Source organism: Lissotriton helveticus, chromosome 1_1, assembly GCF_964261635.1.
Source record: "Lissotriton helveticus chromosome 1_1, aLisHel1.1, whole genome shotgun sequence".
In the NCBI taxonomy this organism is placed as follows: domain Eukaryota; kingdom Metazoa; phylum Chordata; class Amphibia; order Caudata; family Salamandridae; genus Lissotriton; species Lissotriton helveticus.
In genome coordinates this window covers 761,302,761-761,326,986 of record NC_136057.1, presented here as the reverse complement: position 1 = coordinate 761,326,986, position 24,226 = coordinate 761,302,761, and the positions used below count along the sequence as shown (strand labels likewise).

The 24,226-nt window shown below is 42.0% G+C and overlaps 1 long non-coding RNA gene across 1 annotated transcript in view; it reads left to right on the top strand.

The window, feature by feature from the left end:
- LOC144816928 (uncharacterized) overlaps nt 1-24,226 on the top strand; it is a 436,599-nt gene that overhangs the window by 112,803 nt on the left and 299,570 nt on the right. The window contains exon 2 of the long non-coding RNA XR_013606930.1: nt 1,844-1,940. This is a non-coding gene — a long non-coding RNA (uncharacterized LOC144816928). The remainder of the gene's footprint in view (nt 1-1,843; nt 1,941-24,226) is intronic.

Sequence of the window (24,226 nt, the reverse complement as noted above, 5' to 3'; positions counted from 1 at the left end):
ATGGCAAAACAAAAAAACTCTTTTGTATGGAAACTAGGTCCTAACTATAACTACCTACTGACAACTGCCAGTAGGCAATATGTATATTACCTACTGGCAGTTGTCAGTAATGGAGCGTAAGTAATCTCTTTAATTGTAGCAGACCCATTTCAGCTAAAATGCCTTCTTCAGTGCTTTCCAATTAAAAATGCAAATGGCACACACAACTCTTGATCTTTAAAATGTCACAACTGTTGCTCCCATTGGAGGATTTCTCTTAATCACTAGCAACGAAGGACTAGAGTGAAAAAACAAGCACAAAAATTCAAAAAGGCAAAACAATTGTACGGTGCGTTATCAGGTCAAAAAAAGATAATTCAAAATTGTTGATCCAAAATAATGAAACGCAACCAGGGTGAGGAAATATGCAAAACATATTTGAATGCTTCCTGAATTCAAAGTACTTTTTGATGTATGAATTTCAGTATTACAGTGACTTAGTCGTGCTTTTCAGAAATGGCCAACTTACAGCAAAGGTGCATTAGTTAACACACAAATTTGCAGAACATACATTCTTCTCTAAGGTGAACTTTTCGTATAATTGGCAGATATGTTATTTATTATTTCCATATTCAATGATACTTTATTATCCTCTCCACATCTAAGGAAACACCACTCAAACTGGGTGTCTTTCGAGTACCCACCACTGAAGTGAGCTTGCTATTGAGAATACCTGCTTCAAAGTCCCCCTTTCTACTGTCTATTGTCTGTGACAGGGGAGTTAGATATCAGACGGCCTAGTCTAAGTGAACTAAATGTGAGCTTCCCCCACTTTTCATTTAAATGCATCTCCCAAGTACAGCTTTAGTGGTACCTGGAAATGGCAGCTTCTGTAATCTTATGTTCTCCTCTTGCTGATGGTGAGCCACAGTAGAGATTATTGAGCCAAGCAACCCCATTGCCTTCTGGATGAGTATCAATTATGCTTTACGTCACACCTTTTGGCACTTTTACGTCACACCTTCTGGCACTATGAGCTGGAAATGAATCTAATTACAGGTACTACTGGAGGGTCTTGGACTGACTTAAATAGGTTTCAAACTTTTCCCTGTGAAAGCAGAACATACTCAACTTTCTACAATTGATTTTTGTGGCGTTTGTACTAAAATTCGTAAGTTTAAAAAAAAATGTCATTGCATAGTAAAATGTTGCAAGAATTAAACTGCTATGTCTTTGTGTACCCCCAATTATACAAGCATGCTTTTAAATAATAGGGCAAACTTGTCAAAGGGAATTTGGCAAATGCCAATGCAGTGATAGCACTTTGCTGATCCTGCTACTACATAAATATGTTAGTAAGCCCAACTTTCATCCTTCACTTTTAAACATTATGCATCTTGGCTGTGCAGGTTCTATGATACACTTTACTATTTACCTAATTTCAGAGGGGGTTTAAATATTACCAAAATGTTTAGACTGTAGCAGTGACTAGTTTTAAAATCCCAAAGATGGATGGAGCACATCCCCCTATTGACTTTTTACATTTATGCCACCTGTGCAGGAATTGCAAAGCTTTACCATGAACATACCTGACAGTTAAATATGTCAGTAAGTCGTGTCCAATAAAGTGTCATGTTTTGGGCCAAGGGCACGTAGTGAGTTATTGTGTAGCTGACTCTCAATGCGCAGAATTCCAAGGAAGTCAGCAAAAGGTGCCAATATAACAAAAAAATCGGATGTATGTATGTATGTGTCTGTGGGGGGATCTATGAAAAGACCATTTTTCTGCAATGCGATTTATTGTGCTAGTTCTTAATTGATTTGCCTTTTAATTAGTTCAATGTATCTTGTGTTTACTTTTTAGATTAGGTTGCGATGGACAACGTTGACAACACTGTAAACTGAAATCTTCCATTTATCCAGACATATTGTACACTTGAGCGGCAGCAGGACCTTGCCAGGTAACCCACCAAGGCAATCTGCATTTTTTAGTTTGCTGAGAATCTTGTAAGAGCTATTGTACAGCAATTGCGCACTTAGTAGGGGGTGATGACAGAAAGCAGTCTTTTTGACAGTTTCTTCTTATGAGTAAAGTTACAAGACGATTACATCTTTGAGGGAATTTAAAAGTGCCATGAATAGTAGAGTCAAATGAACTTTCAATTTATTTAAAACATCCTAATTATTTCTGCAGATGGGAAATACATCCTTCATGGTGGTGGAATGATGCTTTATACACCAAAAAGAGGGAAAATAAGTAACTTAAATACAAAAATGGAGAGGATACATTAGCTAAATTAGCCAAAGATAAATGAACAAATCACAAAGTAGAACATTAAGATACCCTAAAAAGAGAACTCTGAATCCCTTTATATAAATGTATTACATCTGCTGACATCGCGCTATGATAGTACTTGAAATCCAATTATTGTATAACATCTAATAGTTCAGTCAGATGTCTTTATCACAGATACACATAATTTTATAGGAGCTAATGCCAACAAATTATGAAATGTATAACCCTGTCATTATTTCATTAGATTATGTTTACTAGGTTCTATTTTAGACTTGGGGTTAGTTAAGGTTAAAGCAAAGGTTTTAACTTGAAATAAAAACATAACATTTTGCTATCTACCGTTGCAAAGTAGACAAGTACAGTTTTCAATGCAAGGAATCATTCCACAAATCTTTTTGCTACAAAAATAAAAGCGTTCTGGATATCTTTTGGATGCATATTAATAATGTGGACATTTAAAAATATCCAAAAGTACTCACGCAGAACCTTATTGATGGGGTTTGTATCATGAAACCTAGGTATATTAATATTTCAAAGTTCAATTACTGCAAATAGATCATGACTGTATTTTAGAAACTACGAGTAACCAGGGAATTAATGCAAGATGCTGTGTGCAGGAAAGATCAATCATGGTGGTTGTGAAAAAGGAGTTGAGAGAGTTGGTGTTCGAGAGCATAGTGTGACAGCTGAATTTGGACGTTGATATTAAAGGAGTAGGCTCTTATGTGATACAATAATTTACTTTTGAAGAGATATACGGAGTGTTTCATTGAGGTGAGTCACTTGTGGGATTCCTAATAAAGGATGCAGTCCCTTTGTAGAGATATATGGACTTGTCAGTAAGGAGAGGAAAAGACATAGACATATTATGATAGTTGTGTATGGTTGACTGAAAATTCTGCACGTGACTCTATTGCAAACATGCATCCACCCTATGTGGATGATGTGAAGAGAAGGTGGGGTGATTCATAGATGGTTAAGTAGAGTGTTAGCAAAATACATTGTAGTCCTTTTTAATCAGCCAGGATAGAAAAACTTAGTCAACACATGGCTTTTTCATGTTGTTATCTCATTCCCTGGACCTTAAAGCAGAAAAGCCTCATCCTTGCTCTTAAAATATAATTTGCAAAAAGGTAAATGTTTGACCATAATTCATGCCTGTTCAATCATGATATATCTGGAATTGTCTCTAGGGTTGATAATATGAATAAACTTGTTTTGATTAAGACCAATAATGATTATGCCTCTATATGTCAATTATGTTTAATTGCATAGTTGCTGTAGCCAGTCCAGCAGGCTCCTTATGCCTGGTCTCACGATTTTATGTTTCCTTAGGATCAGGAGTTATTTTTTTAATGTAACACTTAACTGCCATGCCCCAGATAACTCTAGCTCATACCACTGCCATGCACAGTTGTCTCATCAATAATCTAATTACAAATGTTGCAGTGATATTATCAATGATGTGAGTGAACATGTCACACGTGATTTAATATCTGAGGTCATTAGCAGTGTATGGTGAGGGTACAAGGCATAGTTACCTTAGAGCGTGAGGTATAGTTACTTGAGATAATGATAACTGGTAAATTTCAGTAGTTTTGTTCATTTATAACACTATGTTTTAATTGTCATGTTCACCCAACGCTGAAGTTCCTTTAACCTTTAGTTTTTTCAGTAAATTTGTAGGTTTTTTTTTGTGAAAAACTCCAACCTCACATCAACATATGTCTGCTCCAACCCAGCTGGAGCTTTTTTTTAATGATCCCACAGTGTGGGAGCAGACATGTGTTTCCCTGCCTGCACCCTCATAGGTAGGAAAACTATAATGTCCTAGGGATGGCTCTCCGGGACACAGTGAGTGAGCTGGCCCAGGGGATAGTGTGTCTGGAGCCTTTCAGGGCTTGGGCAGAGAGGTAAGGTGCTCCCCACACCTTTAATTTAAGGTCGGCCATCAGCAATTGGATCTACAAGGCCTGTTGAGGCTCAGCGAAAGGGGCTGTATGTACCGTTCCCTTTTAATTGAAGTTTGGCCCCATAGGATAGGGTCTCCTAGAGGCTTGGGGATGGGGACCATGCACCCCTACCCTAAATATTTACAACAGATGGTAATAATAATAATAATAATAATAAGCCACATTTGTATAGCGCACAATCACCCGTTAGGGTCTCTAGGCGCTGGGGCCGTCGGGAAGATTAAGCAAGCTATTGCCCAGAGTCGCATGGTGCTGGGCTAACCTGCCGCCGGAGCCGGGGATCGAACCCTGATCCCCAGATTCCAGCGTCAGTGCCCTGGCCGCGGCGCCACACCTCTCCCCTGGTAAGTATCCTGAGTCAATAAATCCATGCCCCAAGGATAGCTTGTCATATATTTTTTAGCACTCCTAGCTAGAGCTCTGTGCCCTACAGCTGGAGTGCAAGGCCCTCTTGTACTTGTTTTTATGATTGCATTTTGTGGGCAGAAAAATGTTAAAAGAAAGGCATGTTTATTTATTTAAAATGTTTTCTATAGCACGAACAAAACCAAGAAGGGTATCAGAGCGCTTCACAGTAAAGGAGCGGGGAATAAAGTAAGGGGACATTGAAGAGATGGTAAGAGAGGGTAACATAATGAGCTACTAATTTTGTACAAGGATGCGAGCAAACCTTACTTAATAAGGTAAGGCAGAGAATCATAGGCATTACAATTGTTAGGCAAAACAACAACATCAAGAAAGGACATTACGCAAACAGATGGACCATTAATAATTAAGGCAGGAACTTGTTCATTAGGATTGTTTTTACTTCACGTTTGAAAGCAGCATGTAGTGGATTCTGCAAATTTCCGGTGAGAGAGAGTTCCAGATCCTAAGTGCCATGCCAGAGAAGGCTTTGAGCCTCGTTTTCTTTTTGCGAAAGGTCTGAGGTTTCAGTAGTAGAGAATTTGCACTTCTTGAGGGTCTGCCCCCTCCTGATAATTCCAGTTTTTGAGCCAGGTAGCCAGGGGTTTTGAAGTGGAGGGTTTTATGCGTCAGACAAGCAATCTTTATTTGTATTCTTGCTTCGTAGGGTAACCACTATAGACATCTTAAGGCTGGGGATATGTGCTCATTTCTTTTTGTACAGGAGACGAGTCTGGGAGCGGCATTCAACGAGGACCTGAGCAGGGCCATGGTATATTTGGGGAGGCCAAAGAGCGTTGCGCTCCCATAGTCTAGCCTCGCTAGGACAAGTGCTTGTACCACCTGCGTGAAGTCCTCTTGAGGGAGGAATGGTTTTAGATTTCTAAGAATCCTCATTTGGTGGTTCACACCCTTGCAAGTCTTAATAATATTTTTCCTAATGTTCAAGTTTGAGGTTAGGGTGATCCCCAGCGATTTAGCTGAGTCGATGATAACTGGTGGGCAGTTGAAGGTCGAGAGGTGTTTCATCCAGAGGTCAATCTTGGGGATGAGCTTAGGATGGGAAATCATAAGGAATTCTGTTTTGGCGGTGTTCAGCAGGAGGTGGTTTTCAGTTAACCAGCTTTGGGTAAAGACAAGGAGGAGTTGAGTGAGATGAAGTCTTTTCAAGATTTTAAGATAAAGTTGCGGGTCATACGCATACATATGGAAAAGAATGTTCATGGATGATAGAGTGTTCGCTAGTGGTTCAAGGAAAACATTAAAAAGTATAGGAGAAAGGGCAGATCCTTGCGGGACCCCCTTGGAGACTACAGCCGGATGGAATAGGGTATGATTCACCTTAACTCTTTTGGATCTATTATGCAGGAAGGAAGAGAACCATTGCAGTACCAAGCCAGAAAGGCCCATCCTGTGTTCCGGAATAGCTAAGAGGTTGTCATGGTTAACCGTGTTGCATGCAGAGGAAAGATCAAGGAGGATTAGGAGGCAGGATTCATTCTGGTCTAACATGTTTAAGATCTCATCAGTGATGTGTATGAGTGCTGATTCAGTACTGTGACCACTCCTAAATCCAGATTGGTGTTGATCTAGGAGATTGAAAGTCTCGATGTGCGAGCAGAGTTGCAATTGAACGCATTTTTCTAGGAGCTTAGCCAGAGTATGGATGTTGGAGATGGGGCGGAAGTTGCTGAGATCTGCTCTGTCCGCATCAGGTTTTTTTTAGAGTGGGAGAAACCTGAGCTGCTTTTAGACACTCGGGGATATCGCCTTGAGATAAAGAGGGATTCACAATTTTAGTCCAGAGGGGGATGAGGGCCTCCTTGACATCTTTGAAGGCCGATGGTGGCAGTCGGTCGTTGAAGCGAATAGACTGGTTAATGCTAAGAAGGGTTTTGGAGAAGGAGCCCCATGTGGCCATGTTCTTAGTGCTAATACTGATAAGCTTTAGACTCGCAGAGAGGACAGGATGAGCCATACTCTCAAGTGATGTAAGAAGGGACGTCTTGGCTTCAAGGTCAAGACTGATTGATTTAGTTTTCTCCATAAAGAAGATAGCCAGATCAGTGCAGGAAAGTGAATCAACTGATGAGTCGATGGTATTGGGAGCTTTCGCTGATTGCTGTTTGACAATTTCAAAAAGTTTTTTAGGGCGATTTGAGGCTCGTCTAGGTTGGGCTCTGAAAAAAATCAGCCTTAGATGTCTTGATTTTTTTATTGTAGGCGCTCCTAACCGATCTGAGGACTTTTAGATCATACAGGGAAGTTTTTGATCTCCATAGACATTCAGCTGCCCTTAAGTTGCGGCGATCAGAGTTCAAGTTATCGTTGAACCATGGTTTGGAGAATTTGGAGGTGGCATTTTTTGTTGTTGTAGAGGTGCTATTGAAGCAATGATACCAGAGATGTTGGTTTTATTTTTTATCATGAGAGGGTGTTCTGTCATTTGCATGGGGGCTTGGCCCCAGGCAAATGAGGTAATCACTTAGCCTCTGCGCATGCACCATAATATGGACTCGTCGCAGAGACAAACATAGTGTTAAGATGCACACTTACAGTGCACCACAAAAAGGTCACGTACTGTTAATGTTCCTCCTTAGGGCAGACCTTGGAGGATAAAATGGGTTCCAATTTCATTGAACCCCCACACATTCCTCTGTAGGCAGGTAAAGTCACTCACTGCACCCGCCTGCAGGGACTCTCTATGCCTTTTTTAATAAAACAACAATGACCAACCCATTTACCCAGACCGAAACCTGGATCAAATTCTAGAGCAAACACAGTAGTCCATGGGTTAAATTTATTCAAAGATGTACTAACCTACAAACAACTAATCTCCTATGGATATAGTAGTGTACCATTATATGTTTCTCAAGGTCTAATATAATCTGCAGACGCAATGTAGTGTTTCATCAACATCAAATAGCATAAGTCAAATTCTAGTGCAGATGGTGGAAAAAGTGTTCAGTGCGTGATGCATATTTACTTATTTATACATATATACATCATACTACCACAGAGAATCAACATAAAGTTCCCCACAACATCAACATGAATACATCAACATATTGGATTGTGTGAGAGTGAGAACCTTACCAGAATGCCGACGTTGCAATCTAAAATGGAATCAAGTTGTGCACCAAGCTTGAAAGCAGCCACTCCAAATTTTACTCAGTGGTGTCCTCCCTATGGCAGTGTGATTTAACCGCTGCCCCTTGGGCAGTGCCTTCATCATAATAGAGCACACTTTCAAGGTCTGGACCAAGTTCACCTTTTGAAAGGTTTACCGTGGCACAAACAGGGAGATGGCACCCTATGTATAATGCAGGCCGTAGTGGTTGCTGACTCATATTGACTGAAAGGAGGTAAAGGACAAACATATTGAGATGTGGACAGATGAAATTAAATGAAAATTGATTTTGTAAAGTGCACTATTACCCTGAGGTGTCTAGGTGCTAGATGACCCTTTGTTTCAAGGATTCTGCTTAGAAACAGAACTGGGCCTAGGATTACGGGGCGTCAGCAGGTAGGGACTCAGTCACCATACCACAGTAATACCTATGGGCCCAAATCCAGGCTAACTCATAGTGCTTTACCTGCCCTTCTAGAGAGACAGATAACTTAACACCCCAGAACACAACACTCGGAACTCTCTCAGGGGTTGAGGTAACAGGTCATCACCTTCTGTCCTCTCACTCACACTTATGCACAAATGAAGGAAACAGATACGAAGAAAGCTTACAATATTTATGGAAACTAAAGTGTTCTATCATGCAAAAACTGTGCAGCAATTGACAGACATATGCAAGTCAATAATGTGATTAGCACAATTAACACCTTGGCTGCTAGGGAGATTATCCTGCTGTGCTGACCATCTTGGACTCCCATTGTTCATGACGAGCTCAGCTCGTCATGAGCACATGAGCAGTGTACTGCATGACGAGCTGAGCTCGTCATGAGCATGGAAGGGGTTAATAAACTGTACACAAGGAAAAGCCCTGTCATAGCGAATGACAAATCAGCCTAAGCCTACCCTTAATATGAAAGCACAGTATTCAAAGTAAGGCTAGGCTATTTCCGAAATACACTGCTCATTTTTTTATTTAGCTTTTCTGCTGGGATTTTTTCTGTCGTGTAAGGTCAAACAACATTGTGAACCTGCTTTACTCTGTGGTCAGACACTAACACCTAGACATAATAAAGAGATGCATCTGCTGTTTTTCGAACAGAACACGTCTTTTCATATTAGCCAAGACTTGCAGTTCTAAAAACAGAGCACAGCGAGGCTTGCAGGGAAAAGGTTCTGAGACAAAACAACTATATGCCTGATATGCAGACTCTCTGTTTATGACTCTCAGGTAGGGGGGCTGGACCCCGTACCTGAAAGTCATAATCAGTCGGTCTGCATCTCAGGCACGCAGCTATTTTGTCTCATAACCTTTTCTCTGCAAGCCTCGCTTTGTCTGTTTCGAGAATGCCAAGCCTTGGCTAATATGATAAGACTTGTTCTGCTCACAAAACAGCAGATGGATTTCTCTATTATGTCTAAGTGTTAGTGTCCAACAACAGAGAAAAACAGGGCACAATGTTGTTTGACTTTGCACAATGTAGAGACAGAATCCCAGCAGAAAAGCTAAATAACAAAACGTGCAGCTTATTTAGAAAATAAGAGTGTGGAATAAAAACAAGCATGTTACTGTGTAACATGTGCAAAGCACAAGCAGCCTATTATGTGTGTTGTTTGGTTGACATATGGAAAACTATAGTGGGCCCTGTAGGGGACTAATACACCAATAACTAAATAAAAACTGTAAGGCAAAAGATAAGAAATTCAAAGCTGTAATCATAAGCATTGTATAATAAAATAGATCAAAAAGGGTTAGAAAAATTGCCAAATGTATGGTGTGTTGAAGGCATCCATGATGTTACTCTCAAATTCGAAGGCGAGTGAATCCAGAACAGATCCCATCTCCGCAGGCGATGACTGATCCACAGCCCAGTTCAAAAACTGAGAACAGACATGATTCTCAGTCTCAGCTGATGCCGAGAAGACAGCAGGGTAACCCACATCCATGTAATTAGAGCACATATTTAGTATTCCTTTTGCCTATGCCCTCGTCTACTCTGGAAGGAGTGGCTCATAGCTTGCATTCTAAAGAAGCCGTAAGCCCAAGGGACAACTTTGAAAATGGGTTGATAATAGACTCATCAACAGGTCTATGTCCACTGGAGCCAGCATCAGCAGAGTAAGGCAAATATCCAATGCCCATTCCAAGGGGCACCCGAGGCAGTGAAACACGAGTTGCATGCAGGTAAACCAGCTAGGTCAGAATGACAATGGCCAATCAAGGTTCAGTTTCTGGAGCATGCAGAGTCCTAAGAATTGAAGAATGAGCTTGTGGCACAGATGGAGCGGTGGTAGGTCCAGCAGGCTTGCAAACGGAGCATCCATTGTGGAGAAAAAAACCGAAAATGACGCAAATGAGGAATAACAGCAGCAGTAAACCCCCAAACACACTGTTGAAAAGGGTATGAATAAAAACCAGTATTGTTCCAAAAATTGTTTGGAATGATCTGATTAAGCCATACCTGACAATTTAAAAAAAAGCTAAAGGCCAGCTGTTAGAAAAGGGGGTCTCTAGTTGGTAATGGTTTGCACCTTTGTCCAACTAGGGACCCTTCTTTCTAGTCAGGGTAACGGGGATACACTTCTAAAATAACCCCTGCTCACCCCCTTGGCAGCTTGGCATGAGCAGACTGGATTATCTCAGAGGCAGCTTGTAAAGCATTTGTTCACACGTACAGTAATAAAGTGAAAACACTACAGATGGACACCACAACAGTTTAGAAAAATAAGTAATCTTTATCAAAACAAAAAAGTCCACAATACTGTAATAAAATATGACTTTCAAAAGGTAGAAACAGTTCTGTTCATAGTAAATTACAGATGTGACACTTTCCACACAAAGTACTTTGGATGCGTCACGCGCACAAACAAGGGAAAGTGATGCATCGGTTCCTTACTGAAGGGGAGGTGAAGCATTGGTTTCTTACTGTGCAGGGAGGTGATGCATCGGTTTATTACTGTGGCCCCAGCATTCTTGCAGGCGTGGTCACCAGATACGATGCCTGAGGATCGAGGGTATGTCGGTTCTTGCAGCCAGGGTCCCATGATGCTTTAGTTCTTGCAGCCGCACAGCCGGGCCTGCGTTGGAATCGGTATACGCGATGCAGCGTTTTCTCGAGCTCTGGGCAGATAGTGCTTCGGTTTCTTTGGCAATGCATCGGAAACAGGTGCTTGATTTACAGGCCCTCGGCACACAAACTGAACTGTACTAGTGACAGACTTTTAAATCAAATATGCCAATCATTAAATCACAAATCCATAAGCACAATTTACAGGGAGCATCTGCACCTTGGCATCTAGACCAGCAAAAACGAAGTCCAACACACAGCAAAATAACAGGAGGCAAAGGCAAAAAATACAGGGGAACCGCACGCCAACACCGGCCACATCAGATGCATTAAAAATGCGGTGAACTAATTCGCCAAAATCTAATGGGAGATTTGTGTTCAACAAGGTCTGTATCTCACTGGATGTCCTTGCAACTTATCATTTTAAAAGTTTCTCGAGCAGATGTTAGTGCCACTTCTTTTGAAACAGTAGTGCTTTGAGTCTGCTTAGCTTGTTAAAATAATGCCTTCAAAGTTTGAATGGAAGTACACAACGAGCTATCCATGACCTCTTGCGTCGGTGGGAGTAGGACATTATTACAACAGGTAACGAGCTGGGAAACAGATAAAATGGGTATCCCAGCTCTCATTCAGCAAGGATCACTGAGCATTAAATAAATTCCATTTAAGAGGACTGTAACAAGTGGGAGTATTACGAGGGCTGGTATTCCTTTTAGATGGCAGGCCAAATTCACTACAGACACATGGCATGTGCTATGAACGGTCAAGTGTTTGCAAACAAGTGAATGTCTGACAGAAGAGTCAAATTCTTTCCAATAAGAAAGTCCTCTTTGTTGGCACGTTCGCAATGATACGAAAATCGGAGTGACCATAATTCATGAATGAACTGCCTCTTAGGGCTTCATATCTACTGACTGGGAAATGTTTCATGCAAGCTGTGAATTGAAATGTTGATATTGGTAAAAATATTTCAGTGTATATTAACCAGACAGCAGAAGGTGTTTCAGTTACTGTAAATGGGAGCTGTTCGAAACTCTATGGGTTCAACATTGTATACGGGGCATCCTAGAGCAGTAGACCAGTGGTGGTATATTCCACAGTCGTCTGTGTTCATTCCAATAATATCTGCCATTTGGGGGTAGTGTGGGCGGTAAGGGGAGTTTGCTATCGAGTTGTTGCCTGGCATGAGGGATTTAAACACTGGTGTGCCATTGGCATGCAGAAGACACACCACTGGCATCCCTGTCTGCGTCTGTCCACACCCAACCATCACCTGGACCCCTGCCAATTTCAGTAGCAGTAAGGATTGCTTGATTATATACTTGGGAGAGGTTTTGTTTGCGATGGGTGCTATCGATCATTAGGTTACTAGTTGTATCAAGGGTATTCTAGAGAAGGTATGTGGACCATTCTCCTGTGTCAACTGTAGGTGGTCTGGTATGTCCCAGTCTGAGTTAGAGATATCTCTGGAAGGGATTAGGAATTGTTGCGTTCCTATGGAGACACATGCAAAAAGAACTATAGATGGACAGAATGCAGAACAATGCCATACATTCACCCCAGTACCGAGATCTGGGCCTAAATCCATAGTTTTTTTGCTCACCATGGCGTTCAAGGTATGGACCCAGCCATATGCAAATCAGTCTTGACCCTGCGCCCAATGGGAAAAGTCCAGCCGAAACTGCCAGGCCAGGTCCTCCTTGGACTGGAAGTAACCATCCGAGACCGGTTTCGGGGTTTCACCCTTCTTCAGCCAGGATAGCTTGATGTCAGTGGCATGGAAAGCACGGGACTCACGTCTGACCATACCCGTCCCACTCGGGGTGACAAATGCAAAAAGAACTATTGCTGGACAGAATGCAGAACAATGTTATACATTTACCCCAGTAAAGAGATCTGGGCCTAAAGCCATCATTTTTTCCCCTCAGAATTCCATTCAAGTTATGGACCCAGCCATATGCAAATCAGTCTTGACCCTGCACCCGATGGGAACAGTCCAGCCCGAACTGCCAGGCCAGGTCCTCCCTGGAGTGGAAACAAGCATCCTAGGCCGGTTTCGGAGTTTCACCCCTCTTCAGCCAGGATAGCTTGATTCCAGTGGCATGGAGAGCACGGTACTCACGTCTGAGCATAACCGTCCCACTCGGGGTGACAAATGCAAAAGAACTATTGATGGACAGAATGCAGAACAATGTCATACATTCACCCCAGTACAGAGATCTGGTCCTAAATCCATTGTTTTTTGCTAACCATGCCATTCAAGGTATGGACCCAGCCATATGCAAATAAGTCTTGACACTGCGCCAGAATGCTTGTTTCCGGTCCAGAGAAGACATGGCTTGGCAGTTCGGGCTGGACTGTTCCCATGAGGCAGAGGGTCAGACTGATTTGCCTATGGACATGTCTGAACTGGGGGGGTGGAGTGAGCTAAAGAATGATGATGGATTAAACCTAGATCAGTTGACTGGGGGTGAGTGTTTGATCTGCTCAAATGCTCTGCCCATCGTCCCCTTTGCTATCGCTTTGTTCGCCCTAAGTTGGCAGGGTATGCCTAGACGTGGGTCCCTTGCTCACTTTGCCACTGGATTCAAGCTAGCCTGGCTGATGACTGATGATTAGCCAGAAACTGGTCCCAGGATGCCTGTTTCCGGTTCAGGGAAGACACGGCTTGGCAGTTCGGGCTGGACTGCTCCCATGAGGCACAGGGTCAGACTGATTTGCATATGGCCATGTCTGAACTGAGGAATTGGAGTCAGCTAAAGAATGATGATGGATTAAACCCAGATCAGTTGACTGAGGGTGAGCGTTTTATCTGCTCCAACGCTCCGTCCATCACCCCCTTTGGTATACCTATGGAGACGCAGTCTGGCAGTGGTCCTCGGGGAATGTATGAATTGTGGGAGACTAGTGGGGATGGTCTAGTCTTTAGATATCTTCACTTTAATTCCAGATCGCATTGGAGATTATATATACTGCAAAGCCAGATCTAGTATTTATGACTGAGACGTGGCTGAATAGACATTCTGTGCCTGATTTGAACCTGACTGTGCCAGTTGGCTACAGGGTGTTAAAATATGATTGGGCAGCGGACACGCGCAGCAGGCGTGCCAAAGGCAGACGTGTCTGCGCCCGTCTGCACCCTGACGGGCCCAGGGGCCAGACACCCTGCCCGAATCCTTACGTATCCTTCAGAAGAACTCACTAAACCCAGTTACTAACATGCGTCTGAGTGGGAATAAAATCCGTCAGACACGAAAAACTTTCTGAGAAATCTCAGATCTTATCTATTATACTCAACAGAGAGCGGACGTTACCCTACCTAAGCACACAGCACTACGTGTATACTACCTAAATACACGTTCTCTAGTTAAACATCAGCTTGATGTTTTTATGCTTTTAGCAGCAGATCAACATGACATCTTTTTATTAACAGAAACTTGGCTGACTCCTGACTCCACTCCAGACATCTTGGCTGCACTACCCAACGACTATTACATCCTTCATGTGGATCGTCCACCTGGTAAAACGGGTGGTAGAGTAGCAGCAATTATTCACCACAACCATAAATTCACTGCAATCTCCTCCTCGAGTCTTGCAGCATTGGATAACATGGTCATCAAGCTGGAATCAAACTCAGCCCGCTGATCTGTGTTGTAATATATAGGCCCCCTCAGCACATGCCTTTGTTTCCTCTACTACTGAGTGAGCAAATGGCCAATATGATAACAAACTACACAAATATAGTCCTAATTGGTGACCTAAACTACTGGTTTAACGATGTACTTGGTGGTCCCCATTCGGAGGAATTGACTGATTTATTAACTAACCTCACTTTTACCCAGCATTTATCTTCAGCCAGACATATTAAAGTTCACGCACTAGACCAAGCCTGGACCACCAACTTTGTAGTGTCTGTTCCTACGATACTGCTGTGCTTATGGTCTGACCATCAACTTATAAAATTCCAGTAACAGTACCTATCAGCAACAAGACTTCCTTGGCTGAGGGGGGCGTGATTAGGAACTGGGTCACCCTTAATAAACAGGAATTTTTTAACTCATTAGCCAGCTCAACCCCAATTTTTCATACAGATGTCGATCTCCATGAAGCAAACATCTCGGCATGGCTCCTATCAGCCAGTGACATGCATGCCCCATCCAAAAAACTTAAACAAGACCCTCGTTCTGATGCACATAAATGGTTCTCTGGAGAATTAAGAGAACAGATGCTAGCACTACGCAAAAAGAAAGGAGATGGAGACTAAATTACGCTTCTGAAGACAAGCTCCCCCACTCAGAGGCGCAGAAAAAATATAAAAAAGGTATTAGTGCTGCAAAAGCTTCCCACTTCTCCACCAGAATTTTAAATTCCCGTAATAAATCGAAGGAAATGTTCTCAATCGTGAATGAGCTATCTAATCCCAACAGAGTTTCACCTAAACCTACCCCTACTCAGGATTTTTGCGATACTCTGAATAACATCTTTTTGGAAAAATCTCCACGATCAAAGCCAGCATTCCACGCTCTAACCCCAATGAGTCACCCTCTGTCAGAACTACAAATACTCTATCACTGGAACACTTTCCAGCCATCAGCACTCAGACTTTTTTGGACTTATTGTCCAAAGTAAAATCTGGCTCCCCCATGGACTGCTGTCCACCGCACATTCTAAAAGAACTCTTCTCCTCCCTGCCACAGTCTGCTGTGTCCCTTTTGAATGAGTCGCTGTTACAGGGCCACGCCCCTAAAGTATTTAAAGATGTTATTGTGGTCCCTCTCTAAAAAAAAAACGGAGCAGACCAACTAAATTCTTCAAGTTACCACCCTATATCCCTGTCCTGTTATTCAGCCAAAATCTTGGAAGCCCATGTGGCCAAATGCTTGTCTAATTTTATGGAGCACTCAGGCTACCTAGACCCACATCAGGCAGGACTTCGCCCCGCCCATTCCACGGAGTCAGTGATACTGGCAGTCCTGAACGATCTGCGCAGAAAAGCGGATAGAGGTATTCCACAGGCCCTGGTGCTTCAGGATCTATCTGCCGCATTTGACACGGTCGACTATAGGATACTGAAGGACCGTGTCAGACAGGCTGGCATTCAGGGCCCAGCTTTCAACTGGATTGAATCCTTCATAGAGGGGTCGTACTCAAGCAGTACGCTTGGCCACTTTCACAGCAGCCAAGCTAACTACAACATGTGGGGTTCCACAGGGCTCCTCATTTTACCCCTATCTGTTTCATCTTTACCTCCTCCCTTTGATTCAGTTTCAGAAGGAAAGGAATGTGACTACATTCAACTATGCCGACGATGTTCAGCTTACATTTGCCATTGATAACTCCCCTAATTCAGTTATCGACTTTCAGGAAACTATGCTCTACATCCACCACTGGATGGATCATAATCACCTGAAACTCAACTCAGGTAAGACTGAACTGCTGCTAACAGGGAGGCGCCAGATTTTTTGGGGCCCACACTAATGGCCAGCGGAACTCAGCTCTCCTCCTGAGCCCTCTACCTCCGTAAAAAGTCTTGGGGTTAATATAGATAATGATTTATCACTAAAATCACAGGTAGGCGCAGTGGTATCAACTTGTTTTTTTTCAATTACGAAAGATCCGAAAGATCAGCCATCTGCTCACTCATGCAGCACTGATACAAGTGGTGATAATTATGGTACTATCACATCTGGATTACGCCAACTCGATCTACCTGGGGATGGCACTCTTCTTGACCAAAAGGCTCCAGATGGTGCAGAACCAGGCAGCAAGGTTGATCCACCAGCAACCCAGGTGGCAATCTGCCAGACCTCTTCTAAAAAGATGACATTGGCTTCCGATTCCTTAACGGGCTGCCTTTAAGATAGGTTGCCTAGTTTTTAAATCATTACATAGCCAGAGCCCCAAATTCATTGACAACCTGCTATCTAAATATACCCCCTCCCGTAACCTCCGCTCAAAGCATCTCCAGTTATTAACTATTCCTGCTTTTAAACGGAAATGGCAAGGAGGCTGACGATTCGCATATCTGGCCCCACAACTGTGGAACTCGTTCCACCCTGGAGATCCGGTCTTGCACGGAACTATTGATATTTAGAAAGTTGCTCAAAACATGGCTATTTGAGCCAGCACACAACTAATACTCTCCCCCCGGTTCTGACCAGTCCCAGAGTACCATGAAACCTCTTGGTGTGCGTGCGCTTTACAAGTTCCTTATAACATTAACATTCTGTATAGACCCCTTGGTTATAACTCTCGGTTTGCAGCAAATTTGTCTGATGTGATGTCCCCATTTATATTAAAATTTAAACACGTTCTCCTTATCAGGGATTGTAACCTTCACTTGGAGGACCAGTTTGATTCCTTCAGTAGCTGCCTCATTTTAAATCTAGCCTGAGTTCTACCTTGTTTAACATCTATTTGGCACCTTTGACGGGCATTGTCAAGGTGTTGGACTTTGAGATCTTTCCATATGCTAATGATACTCAGCTGATTATTTTCCACGACAAATACTCTGAGACGCAGGGTAAATTTGATGGCTTTCTTTCGGAAGTAGCAGGGTGGTTGCAGTTACGTTGTTTAAAACTTAATGCGGACAAAACATAAATCTTGCTTTTCGGTGGAACCTGCAGGGTCTGAAATGATTCTTGGTGGCATTTATTGTTGGTTCTTGCACCCAGGCCTAAAAGGTGGTAAAGAATTTGGGTTTTTTAATGGATGATTCTCTTTCAGTGCAGGAGCAGGAAAATACAGTGTGCAGCTGTTTTGGACTACTGTGCACTCTTCGCAGATTATTTTAGTGGATCCCTTATGATGTGGTGAAGGAGTATCATTTAGGCATTGATTATGAGTAGGCTACACTATGGGAACACGCTATACATGGGAATGCCAGATTATTTGTACACATGTCTTCAGTCTATTCAGAATGTGGCAGCAAGACTGATTTGTAACAGGCCTAGCAGGAGTTCCGCTTTAGCCTGTCTCCATTCTCTTCACTGGCTTGTAGTTTGTAAGAGAGTAATTTTGAAGCTAGTTTGCCACATGCACAGAGCACTTTATGACAACGGTCCAGCAATCCTACGTGACAGAGTTGCATTTCACAAGCCAAAGAAGGATCTTTGCTCCACTAATCAGGCTTTGATATGCTGTAGACGAATAAAGAAATCCAAAATGGGTGGTAGCTCTTTTAATTTTTTGGCAGCTGGCCACTGGAAGAATCCTTTTCTGAATCTATGATTGACATCAGAACTGTTAGACTTTCGGAGAATGTTGAAGACTCTGGTCCAGGCTTCTCGTCATCCAGAATACATAATTTTAAACCCACGAGAATATTGAGCTCTTCATTTGGCCATCCGGCCAAAGTTTCTAGTGTCTGGCTCGTGAAAGTAGGAGGCAGATCTTTCTCCCTTCTTGGCCCACAATCCCGGGATTGGCTTCCCGTTGAACTGTGTCAACTTGAAGGTGAGAGGCATTTTAGACAGAAACTTAAGACCTGGCTTTTCACACTTTAGTCTCTCCGTACTCTTTCCTGTCTTTTATTCCGCATAGTGCAGGGACACTATCTCTGAGTAGCCACGCACACCTAAGCAAAAACTTAAACAAAAAATAATACTTGGTTGTTTCCACTTTAACGATTTGGTGAAGGTTAGAACTGGGCAACTATGAGGTCTAAAGCCGATATGTAATACTTTAATAGTCATTACCAAATCCTCACTCTGGTAGCCCCTAGATTACAGAAGCATTTTCAGGCTCTTTGAAGACAATTGAAAAGAGATCTAACAACGTGATTACTCAACGACTCTATCACATTGCCGTGATCAAAGATGGAGAGCAAACAGCTGGAAATACAGGGAATAGCAAGTAGGAAAGTAACAATATCAATGAAGTAAGTGTGTGGAGCAAGAGGGAAAACTGATATAAAATCAATTACACCCAGAAAACTCAGGAAATGATAAACATTGACTATGGGGAAAACAGTATTATTATGAGACGCATGTTTAAAAATTTACGGTGAAATAATGGTACGTAGCCTTTTCATGTGTGATCAAGAATTTTTCACTACACCAATCCCAGTTCATGTGATCTGAACTCTAAACTAGTTGAAATATTGGCTATTACTTGTTTGCATATTTAACTTTTAAGTATGGCACAGTACCGTAGGACTAAAGGAGCAAATATGGCACAAAAGTTAAATGTCTCATGTGTGGTGCAGTGTAGATTTACACCTCTTACATGTCTGATTTTAAAATCATGGCTTCAGGCTTGCAAGTGCAGTACTAAACTGCTTAACTAAAAACATGTCAATAATAAGTGGTCTGCTTTTAATAATAAAAAGTACCGTTTAAAAAAAACTGGCCATAGAGCTCTGATCTTTCTGGGAAAGAGAATTTCCTCCCATAATGCATATCCTGAGTAGAGCTCTGAAAGCAGGAACGAGTACAAATTGAAATTCTCAGGTTACCGCTGAGAGCGGTAACAACCTATTTCGCGTTAGCACTGCCGAGAATTTATAGTTAAGAAAAGTACATCACAAGAACGCTGTGGGTGCTTACTATTGTTCTGCCGTTTTCTTATTTTTTCCGATGTGAAATTGACGTTTTTTATTTTCTGATGCTAAAATAAAGGATATGATCAGACCAAAATAAAAGTGTATAAATTGTTCTTTTCAAAGTCTTTTTCATCGGACATAGTACACTCTGTTTACCGGATTCTACATTACTAACCCAGCCAATATGTTACCTTAAAATATAATCTTTCTTAAGCTCTCTGATAACATGTTTTCAGGCTTATTTTAGAATCATAAACATCTAAAAGAACACCTTCTCAGTTTCTGATCTCAAAATGTAGCTATTCACATAACGTTTTTTTCTTAATCGTTATGATTAAACTGTTCCCTAATAATTGCCCTTTTTAATTGACTATGCTTACTTCACTCTCTCTTACCTTTGATTAAAATACTAGGTCACGTTTCCATTAAAACAATGCCACTTATGTCCCTGCTTCACGCAAAAGGGGTAGGAGTTATCGAAGGAAGTGACTTGAAGTGTAGGCAGTGGCAGCCTGTAATTTTGACATGGAGGGGGGTGAGTGGGCCACATACTCACACATATGCACTCACGCACACCCCTGCTTTCACAAACGCACACACATTCCTAGTCACAACGCTCACTCACAACAAATTCATACCTTTATAAATATATGCTTGCATGCACCAAACATTCAAAAACAGAAAACGTACCTATCTTTCAGCTCCAGGAGAGAAATCCTCAGGGGTCCTAGGAGGGACGAGAGGTCAGCCAATGAGGGAAGACGGCTTGGATAAATAGACTCGTCGGGATAAGGAATTAAGTGATAGCCTAAGCTACATTCCAAAGAGTACAAGGGAAAGTGTAGAGTTCGGTACCTCTCAAAGTCCAACGGGAATTGTGCCTAAAACCAGATGGTGAGAACACCAGTTAATAACACACAAATCTTCTTAAGTAGGAGGTCCTCTTCCCAGGCTCTCTATCATTAGTAAAGCATTACATCTATTCTCAAACTAACAAACCATGTGATTGTACTTGCAAAGAAAAGACACACAAGCAGAAATGGAAAAGCAGCATTTATGCAGAAAGAAATATAGGCCTACCTATGTCAACTTTAATGTATTATTCAATGGTGCACATTTAATAAGAGTTCATATGTGCACGTCCTACTACAAATAAATGAAAAATGTCAGTACTTTATTTCACAGTTAGATTCATGTTGCACTTTAACTTCATGTCACATAGCTTTGAATACATGACAGTAAATGTGACTGAGTACTACATTATAACTTGAAACGTGAAAACATTATTGCCCACGTTTACATAAATCTTAATATTTCTAAAGTAAATACATTTTTACTAGTGTGAGGATGATTTTAGCAAGTATCTAAGGACTACATTTTACTTTAATAAGGTTAAGGCACACAGTGTAAATGACTCTCTAGTTCTACAGTGAATGCAGTTCAGTACTGAGTTTTCAAGGGCAACACTTTACCAACATTAGGACACACAGAGTATATGGTGCTAAGTGCACATATATATTGCGTATTTTGTGACGTGTAACGGTAGAGCCAAAATTGTGCAGCTCCAATCAATTATTTGCCATGTACTGTCCCTTATCCATTTGCCCCAGTGATTGCTACCCACTAACCCCAAAGCTGGGCTTAGTATTCATAGTTAGGAAGCAAAGGCACTGTTTGGATCAGATCAACCCCAGGGTTTGTTCCTAGTCGCCCTAATATTATCAAACGTTGTACCACACACATTATTTTCAATCTTTGCTGTGTCCCATTGTGCAGTTACTCAATGTGTACCGTGACACACAAATGAGTATGAGGGTCAAAGGGAATTTTTAAAAGACCAGCCCGGATTCACATCCCCAATAAAGACCTCCACCAAGACTCAGGGTAGTCTCGAGGTACCGACGGAGAGAGCGGGGCCTCAACACTCTGAGCATGGTCCAGGTGAGGTGAGGTCCAGTCCCCGGCTAAGCTGGATGCTATTTACATCCCTTGATGTGGAGGATCTGATTCTGTTGGTTTTCATTCAAATCACAGCAAGTACTCTAAAATGTATATGTGCTTAATTTCACTAATGCAGTAGCAATAGAATAAGAGCAGAGGCCCTGAAGAAAGACTGGGGACTAGTGGCCCATTTGGCTGAAACATGTTGGCCTTTTTTCGGCAGTTATTTGTTTAATACTGCAATTTGCACTGTTCTGTTTTTTAATTAGGGGGTAGTTGTCTGCATTCTAAATAAAAGTTTTATATTGGGGCACACCACCCTATTTTAACTTCACCACTTTTTCTTGCACTGCTTTTTCTTCTTGTTTTTTCCAGTGGGTAATTATAGTTGTACTCACTTTACTCTTCTGGAGTGAATTTGGGCAAGATCTAGCCTTTTATACATCGGTATTGTGTGCTCCATGATCAAGAGACCCACCATCCGTTGAACTGGCTGACCAAATGATAATATTGATCACCGTGAAGAGTTGATGGTCACCCAGATTCTGTTATAGGCCGATCCTTACCAAATATCATTTTAGTCTCATGTTTCCTTGTTTAGAGTTCCCGTTTTCTATATAACATAGGTTGACACTTTACCAGTAGGAGAGTCCCCTTGATGAGCCTGAATTGAGGTGTTTAGACCCCCGGTTCATTGTGTTACTCAATGTGTGCCATTCTTTATTTATTAAAGTGACTTTTTTGTTGTTTTTAGCTTTTTTTTTTTTTTTTACCATGGTGGAATGTTCTTATCAGTGAATGTGAACACACTTCCTTCTAAACTACGAACTGCCAATGTTGTTGTCTATTTTGTCTGAACTCTTTGTCGTTTCTGTAGAATAGCGTGGAACTCGTTCGCCACCAGAGTGCATAATGATGATTTCTGGAAGCTCCTGTGTATCTTCCTGCATAAACATCGGCATCTGGTTTGGTTGGGAGTGCTCATAGACGCCCCCTGCTCTTCCTCTGAGTAACTGTGGAATTATATATTCAGTGAACTGATGATACATTTTCAAGATAAACTAAAATCATCCTTCTGTACAGGTGTAAACCTCACGAAAAGGAGATCGAAGGCGACAGAGACTTCCTGCCTGATACATAAAGGTCCTGCCCGCTGCCCGGAGCTCACGTGCGTTGATGTGTGTGAAGTGCCGCCAGTTATTAGAATGGCGGCTTTTCCTGAATTTTAGGGGTGTGAATTCATTAAAGATAGATCGACAAGTGAGCATTGAAGGAGTGACGCTTGTCTGCCTGCATAGATGCTTTCGGAAATAGGGCGATGTTGTATTTCGACTTTGTGGCAGATGACGGCTTATTCTAAAAATAGAGCACTTTCAAAATTCTAAAATGATGATTGTCTTCACATGAACACAGACCTGCTTAAAAGCAATGGCAATCGGAAATAGTTCTCTTTAGAAGCAGCACTTTAAAAGCCCAGGAGAAGAACGAGGTTAGGCTGTTTACAAAAACATTTGCTGCATTAGATGAAAGCGATATTGATTGCATTGTAAACTCCGACTTCCTCTAGGTTTAAGGATAGTGAATTTGAAAATATTTCGTGTTCAACACAGGAAGCGCAGACATCTCTGTTCGGCTTTTCTATTCCTCTGTCTTCTGATTATGAGCTACATGTCACATTACAGTTGTAGCCCCACTCTCAGAGGTGCTTCCGAGGTGCTACTAAAGGCTGTTAGAATGTTTGTACACATTCATTTAGCAGAATTAAGGTTTAGTTTGTTTGTTGGACAAATATAGAATTAGCATATATACAGCACTAAGGCCTTCATTATAAGTGGCCTCTTCATTCTGATGATGTCGGAAATAGCAGTTATTGGCTCCGTCAGAATTTTGATATCCGCAGGACGCCACAGATCCCAAAATCAATCAATAAATCAGTGTTCTTGCAAATTGCAGCTACTCACCCGTCAGGGACTCAAGTTACTGATGGAGGCAATCTACTATTCAGTCGAAGAGCCAAATCTTGAGGTCCTTCGTGAATTGCGGAAGTGAGGATGATTACCTGAGATGCAGAGCTAGGGATTTCCAGGTCTTTGCAGCGAGGTAAGAGAAGGCTCTTGCTCCAGCTGTAGTCCTGCGTCCGTGGGAGGATCGCCAGCTACTGATGGGTGGAGATGAGATGTCTGGAGGGAGTGTGGAAGGAGAGTCTGTGGTTGAGGCATGCAGGTCCTTTGTTGTGGAGGGCTTTGTAGGCGTGTGTGAGAAGTTTATAGCTGATCCTTTTGTTGACAGGGAGCCAGTGAAGGTCTCTCAGGTGGCAGGTGGTGTAGCTTCGCCCGGGGATGTGCAGGATGAGTCTGGATGTTTTGCATCGTCTTTTGGAATCTTTGCATGGTGCTGGCGTAGTGTGTGTTGCCATAATCAGTCACCCATTTTGTTGGCCGAATATAATAGCCTCATTTTTATTAGTATTTACTTAGGGACGTGGATGTAATAGAACCTACTGAAGTAAGCATCAATATGCTTGTCTATAGAGCGGGCCACAACAAGTTTATATTTTTTAACTCAAAGTCAGTATTTCCTTTTTCTTTGGCCCATAACCTGATTAACATTGAGTTAAATCACCGTTGTTACTTACATAATTTGCAAACTGCGTAAACCCTGGTACCAATCATTTTAAAAGAAGTATATTATTAATGTGGAGGGCCGAGCCAGCACCATTGTGGATTTCTTTTGAGAAAATGATGCCTCCAAAAATTCTCCTTAATATGCAGTGGGCACTAAACCCACTGTAAGATTTTGGTAGGGTCCACAAGATGTCTTTTCCAAACATACATATATAATGTGCTTCAAACTGGCCTCAAATAAACGAAAGTTCAGGTGAGACCTAAAAAT